The sequence below is a fragment of the Coloeus monedula genome, assembly GCF_965178545.1.
Source record: "Coloeus monedula genome assembly, contig: HAP1_SCAFFOLD_181, whole genome shotgun sequence".
NCBI lineage: Eukaryota > Metazoa > Chordata > Aves > Passeriformes > Corvidae > Coloeus > Coloeus monedula.
The window spans coordinates 294,615-301,925 of NW_028120736.1; the positions used below are offsets into that span (position 1 = coordinate 294,615).

General features: G+C 45.7%; 1 pseudogene across 1 annotated transcript; it reads left to right on the plus strand.

The window, feature by feature from the left end:
• Positions 1-3,101: 3,101 nt before the first annotated feature.
• Positions 3,102-6,936, plus strand: LOC309585732 (epidermal growth factor receptor kinase substrate 8-like protein 2; annotated as a pseudogene). Its single transcript has 5 exons — positions 3,102-3,242; positions 4,009-4,128; positions 4,979-5,126; positions 6,214-6,397; positions 6,804-6,936. The product of its transcript is annotated as an epidermal growth factor receptor kinase substrate 8-like protein 2 (transcript).
• Positions 6,937-7,311: the final 375 nt, after the last annotated feature.

Below are 7,311 nucleotides of genomic sequence, written 5' to 3' on the forward strand. Positions count from 1 at the left end.
GGTGTGAATGTCCTCCATGTGTCACATCATCCGCACCAGCCACACAGGAATGTCTCCAATGCACCTCAGAGCCTTTCAAGGACCACTCCCCTCTAATTTATGTACAGTCTGTTAACATCCTCTTGGAGCAAACAGAAATAATACTTTTAAAAGACATTTATACTTCAGAAACATGTGCCCCGACACAACAAAAAACCCAGATTTTAATACTGCCCCGAGGCAGAATTCATCCATCTTTAAGGCTTCTATGATGTATTTCCTGGTTAGTAATACAAAAAGAACTGCTGGCAGTATCACATCGAAACCGAAGTGCCAGAATCAGAAAAACTACTGAAAAGTTTACCTTTATAGGAAAGCTTCAGTCTTGGGATATTTTGTTTTGACGTTCCAGTGACTGGAAGGAACAGCATCGCTAAAGACAGCAGGCTGCAGGCATGTGGCACTTGCAGAGCTCTCATTCTGCTCTCCTCTTCTGTATCTTCTTTTGTACTATGGTGAAATATCTCCCCACTTTTCAAACAATCCAAGTTTTATCTGGAAGAAAAAAAGAAAACATCTGTAGATCTGCTTTACTGCATAAGCAACAATTCTGTAAGCAAGCCAGACCTATTTCTAAAGAGCACCTCAGTTAATTTCTTTGCTACGAAAGTATTTTTCCTCTAGTACAAGTAAATATGTTTTGTTTCTTTAATACTAAATTTACACATTTTGACATTGGAAAAATATGTAAACTTTTCAGACACCAATGTCTAGCCTAGCTAACGTTTAAGCACAAATTAAATTAATGCAGTATCCATAAAAAGAACATTTGACATTCAAAAGTGACCATGCAACTTGATAGTTAATACCAGTCCATTGGATATCTTACATGTTTTATAACTCTTTTTGTCTCAGTACAACAGCTATTGTGTGTTTATGCTATGACTAGAATGAACTGTAATGTCTCAGATGCCATGGGGGTACAAGCTGAGTTAACAGTGAGTACTTACCCATCAAAAACTAAACTAAGAAAACTGGAAAGAGCAAGCAGTTGTGTTTAGTTTTAATAGAGAAAAATGTCAAAGCGGATGATGGATTTAAAAGTGCTTTCAGTATGATATTTCCAGCAGAACAACTGCCTCAACTCATCCACCAAAATGTCCTATAAACTTTAATGAGTGTTTCAGGCTGGGGTCAATAGGCTGATACGGGATTTTGTTAGCACAGTGTGCAACTAAGCCAGCTTTGCAACACTTTTCACTTAGCAAGAATCATTCATATTCCATAAATCTTAAAAGTGTTTTACAACTGAAAGCAATTATCACTGCCCTTATTTTCCCTATGCAAAAACGGAACCATAAAGCTGCAGTGAACCTATTTCCTCAAGGTCACACAGCAAGCACAGTAGTTGAAAAGAAAACAGCAACAGCAGTCCTGCTGTCCTTTGTACCCAGCTATCAAGGATCCCTTTTGCCCAATAACTCGACTTTTGCACATGAAATTATTTGAAATGGCATCTTGAGTTCTGAAGGCAAAACTTCATGGTTAATAAATCACAGAGATCAGAGTATGAAAATATTTGTGAGACCAGATCCTTCCCCCTGCAAGTGCCTGATGCTAGAGGTCAAGGGAGATGGCTGGTGAAATGACAAATGTCAGTGTTTGAGTAATGCTGTAAAACCAAGGAGTAAGGAAATGTTATGGTTAGTCAAGAGATTAATGGCTCATGATGTGCCATGAAAATTCTTTTCTGAAAGGTACTGGAGCTGCCTGATTAAAAGAGCAATCCTAGTGCCCACATCAGCCAGCACTTGCACAGACACCAAAGGAGAGGTTCCTTGCAAGTCCATGAGAGATGCAGCACAGCTTGTGGCCCCTGAGCCTTTCCACCGGTCTGTTATTTGAACTCCTGCAGCACTGGGTCTTGCAATTCTGTGAGCTACAGCAGCACCCAGAACCAATTCGGCACCTCCTGATACAGGCAGTTCATCCTTCCTGGCATGAAAGGATGGAAACAGAATCCCTTCCGTTCTCTCTGACACAGGAAATCTTTCTCAGATGAAACTTGGGCTTTCTGAGCCTCCAGACTTTCGCTCAATAGCAAAAGACAAGGAAGTGTGCAAGAAGAGCATGATGGTGAAAAAGAGGGAAACAATTCGTAAAATCCCCAAAGCATAATTCCTATTGCAGAACACTAAGCTTCTTCCTTCTCAGTCCCCTCTTCAACACTCATATTCAGTGTCTGAATGCACTACTCTTGGCCAAGTGTGAGTACATGTTCACGAAACGACATGGAGAGAAAACAGACAAACATGAAATGCCTGTTTCATCTTTCTCTTCCCTTTATTACAGTATCAGATCCTAAAGGAACACCCTTACTTCTTCTGTGCCAACACATCTATCTGAGGGTGGACCACGAAGGACTAAAGTGGATTAGACTATCCCAGGGGTAAATCGCCTTGAAGAAATTTATTTAGAGGTGAAAAAGGGGAAAAGAAGGAGAGGGGACGAGGGGGAAGAATAGATGAAGATGAGACACCAGCCCTGTTCATCTTCAGCAGGATGATAGTGACAAACCATACTTCAAAAAGAAGCAATTAAGAGGGAGCCAGTCTCACTGCAAGTATGTTGAGAAGTCACGGCCTGAAGGTCTGGGCCTCAGCCAACAGGGAACTCACCAAAGGATATGGGGCTCATTTTCTTGAGGCAAATTACTGTGAAGAATCAGGACTAAATTTGACTAAAAAACCAGTTGCATCAATGCACTGTCATTTGCTGAATTGATTGAGAATCAGCACCAAACTCGGCCCTTCGGCCATAGCTCACAACCGCACTTTTTCATGTAGGCTTTTTTTGCTAATGGGAACCTTCCTTTTTTCTTGGTTGGGTTTTTTTTCCCCTTTCCCCTTTTATTTGAATAATGTCTGTGAAAAACCATTTGCTTTCACAAGGCGGTTAGTTTACACTGGAGGCAGCAGCTCTGTGAGCTCGAGCCAACCCTGTCCTGTCTTTAGATTCATTGCAATCTGGCCACATTGTCACATATATTTTTAGTTTATGATGATCCTCTAATACAATTCCAGCTTCCACACAGAGTCCTTCCAACAGTCTAGCTCAGGTTAATGAACTTCAGGACACTTCTCTTCTGCAGGAATTTCGAGGCCCAGGGGGTGGCTGTGCCCAAGAGATTTGCCAAAATCCGCTACGATTTCACCGCGCGAAACGCCAGTGAGCTCTCGGTGCTGAAGGATGAAATCCTGGAGGTACGTGACCGCTCCTGGAAAAGGTGTGTCCCCCAGGGGCAGGAGAGAGCTCGGGATAGCAACAAGCACCAACTCCATTTTCCCTGGTGGTATCTCAGCAGTGACACAAAGCTTTGCTCAAACCCAAAGCTGGAGCAGGCTGCCTGTGCTGTGTCGTGTCATTTCCTCAGCTCAAAGACATCGGTCCCATTTTAACCACAGTGAGGAGGGAGGACAACAACTCGCTCTAGAGCCCTGCTCATCCCCCGCTGGGTCGGTTCCTTATCACCACTTCCTCCTCCACGAGGATTTGTTTTCTCTGAAAAGCACCTTTCTCATAACCTTTCTCTTACTGCAGCACTGTTGGCAGCTGGACAAGGTGGGACGTGACTTGGGCTGACACTGATCTGTGACCTGAGGAAAAGGTTTCTCTGCAAAATGTGGCTTTTTATTTATTTAATTATTTATTTTAATGCAAAAAGACATCAGAAACTCAGTCATTAGGAAAAAAAGGTCTGGAGAAACAGGGACATTATGTAGGAACTATGAGTTCTTCAGCACGCAGAGGTGCTCTCCTGTTCATCCTTACGATACATTCTGATGCTTTCCAGGAAAAGTTTCAGTCCTGGATTGCATCTGAGAGCAACAGATCCGATTAGAGCTCCTGGCCTCAGTGATGTCCTTCTGGCAACTTCACTTTTTGGATGGTTTGGCCCCGCTATACCCTGGTTGTTTATGCCTGAAATCCCATTTTCCCACAGCAGATTTATTTTTGTCCCTCTCTCAGGTGTTGGAAGATAATAAGCAGTGGTGGAAGTTGCTCAACCGGAGTGGGCAGGCCGGTTATGTTCCGTACAATATCCTGGATGTGGTGAAACTGGAAGAGCTCAAACAGGTCTGTAGTCAGGTAATACCTGACTGGTATCAGCTGCAGGGCACAATCCGCCTCTGGGAATAATGTTGTCATTAGACCTCCCTGATTTCTTAGGATACTATGCACAAATCAGGACAGACCTTCAGAAGTAGACAAAGCCAGGAGATTCCTGAGTCTCCTATGATAAAATTCACATTTTGCTACGATCGTCTTCCCAAATAAGGCCTATCCTTCCTATTTGTGCACCAGCCTCCTGCTTTCCATATTTTTCCACATCAAGATTTTTCTTGGGGGTTAAATTAAAGATGGACACTTCCCTCAGCCAGTTCAGTTCAGCACCAGGAACACGTTACTGGAGTGGAGAGAGATGGAAACACCATCTAAGTGAGAATTAACTGAATACTGCAACTTGCACTGCAGAAATGTGGAGCTGGAGTGTTCTAAACACCCTAGGGAAGCATGGAATTGCTTCCCCATTTTGGTATTGCAGCGTTTGGGCAAAGCCTAAGGCGGCCCAGCAGGCTTCTGGATAAATCCCTGCTAGTTTAATCAAAACGTCAAAAAACTTTCCAGTCCGCTCCAGGCCCTTGGCAGTGGTCCCGCTTCACATCCCAGCTACGGAGCAGTGAGGCTCTGCCTTCCAATGAGATCGAACACGTTTGGCACAACTAGGAATTCCCTTGCGCAAACTTCAGACTTTGCTTTGGGTTCTTCATTCCCAGAAATTAACTTCTTCCATGCAGCTCCACCTGAGGTCTCCCCAGCCCCACATCAGCACAAGGAGAACACGGCAGTTTGTCCCTCCGTGGGTGTGAGGCAGAAAGCTTAAGAAAATTAAAAACGACCAAAAAAAATTCTTACTTTTCTTTCCCTTTCTAACCAGTCTAACCAGAGGTACAAAGGAGACCTGAGCCCCAGGGGCCATGGCCCATCCAGCCCAACCCACAAGCTGCCTGCCAGCTACGCCGGGGATAAGTGGGGCAGTGAGATGTTGTCGCGCCACTCTGCACAGGACGCCAAAGAACGCACGTGTGTGTCCCACTCTGGGCTCCCCTGGGTTTGGGCGCTCGGGGGACCAGACCTGCCCAAGGGGCTCCCCTGCACCTTTTACTGATCACAGCAATGGAGCAGCACTGTGTCTGGAGGCCATTCCAGGCAGGACAAGAGCCAAGAGAGCAGCCCTGGGGCTTGTGACACCTCCGGGGCTCTCGGGCGGCCCGGGCCGAGCAGGGCAATAAGTGATCACCCCATGCCTCCTTCCTCCAGTTCTAACTTCCTCCTCCTCCTCCCAAGGAGAGAGTTTCCTTTCTCTTCCAAAATGTTTAAGTGTGTCTAAGGAACAGCTCAGGTCAATCCCTTTCTCTCACTTCCTTTTGCTCATCTCCCGGCACACACACAGTGCCCGCCTGGCAGCTTCCTTCATGTGGTTCCACAGAATTCCTGGCCAAACAGGAGATCCGCATCACTCCCTCACCCTGCACGTGCTGTGGGGCTCACAGAGCAGGAGAGAGATCAGGGGCCCTGCTCACCTCACCCCTTATCCCACCCTGTCCACTCCTGGAAGCAGGAGCCCTTCTGGGACGACAGGAAGCCCCACAATACAAGGACACAAATCTGTTCGTATCACTGAGTTATTCTCCACAGTCTTCAGGAGTTTCATGGGGAAAGCGATACTGGATGAAGAGTCACTGGAGTTTTCACAGAAGCACAGGATGCCCTGGGCTGGAAGGGACCTTCAAGCTCATCCCATCATGAGTGTGTTGCTCATTCCCAGTTTGTGCTTCCTGCCGCTTCTGTTCTGTTGCGGAGCAAAACCTGGAGCTCTGCGATCAGCAAATTAGTGACTAGAAGCAGCAGAGAGGACTGAAAAGGTCTCAATTCCAAACCTCCAATTGTAGATTCTCACAGAACTGTGCTTCCACATCAGGCAACAGCCAAGGGGTGATGGGAGCAAAATAAATGGCAACACAGGGGCACAGGAAAATGGGAATCACTTTTCTGGGCTGAATTTAAATAAGAATGTTGAGCCACATCCCCATTTGCCTTACAGTTTCCCCACAAACATTTAATGGCATTTTTGACTGAAGACTTGCTTTCATTCCCTACTTGTTTCTACAGAACTTATTCACCAAACGGATGAGCTGAACGACGAGCTGCTAAAGAAGATCACAAACAATAAAATTCAGCCTCCCCACAGGAATTTCAAAGTGGAAAAGCCTCAGCAAGTTTTCGTGCCCCTCACCTTTGAATCCAGCACTGAAGAAGTCAAAGCCTGGCTGGAGGCCAAGTCATTCAGCAAAGAGTAAGATTTGCCCTATTGCCACGTGCAATGCTCGTCCTTCCCTGGAGAAGGAGCGGGGGAGGCCACCGGCACCATCTCACCTGGGACAAGCCACTTGGATTTACTTACAGAGCCTGTGTTGCAAATTAGATTTCAACCCTGTTCAATCCAGGCTCTATAACCAGAATGTTCAGAGCCCAAAGTCACTCCCTTTCTCTGGTATAAATATTTTCTTGGAGATAAACAGTTAACTAACTAAATCCAAGGCCTGAAATGCTACTGGAATTGCAGCTGCCACCTTGGAACAGCCCCAGGGCCCCGTGATATGGTCCCACTGCAGCTCCTGGCCTCCCATCTCCAACTCCTCACCTCTGGCACGAGGCCACGTGCAGCACAATCGTCACCTCCCTACTTTGTGTCTCCCCAGGACCGTGGAACACCTGGGCATCCTCACTGGAGCTCAGCTCTTCTCCCTCAACAGAGAGGAGCTGAAGAAGGTGTGCGGTGATGAGGGAAACAGAGTCTACAGCAAGATCACAGTGGAGAAAAACCAGCTGGAGGTAAGCATTTTTCTGGATAATTCCTGCTGGAATGGGGGCTGTACCAGCAGCGTCAGATAGCTCATTAAACAGGCATTTTAAAAAATACAATTGTGGGGAAAAAAAATGCAACCAAACCTACACCAGCAATAAAACACACGTAAAAATTCCGAAGTGTCTTTTGAGCAGATCTGTAAGATCCCCCTGTTTCCACTAATTAATCTGCTTTTTACTGATATCACTTATCTCTTTGAAACTAGCTCTACTTTTACAGCATTAATTAAATACTGTCACTTAACTGCAGCTTGAAGTTCAAATCCAAACTGCCTGTTTTGTTTCCATTCCAGAAAAGCAGAGGGGAGTCGGAGCTCCAAGAAATCACGAAGCGCCGCCAGG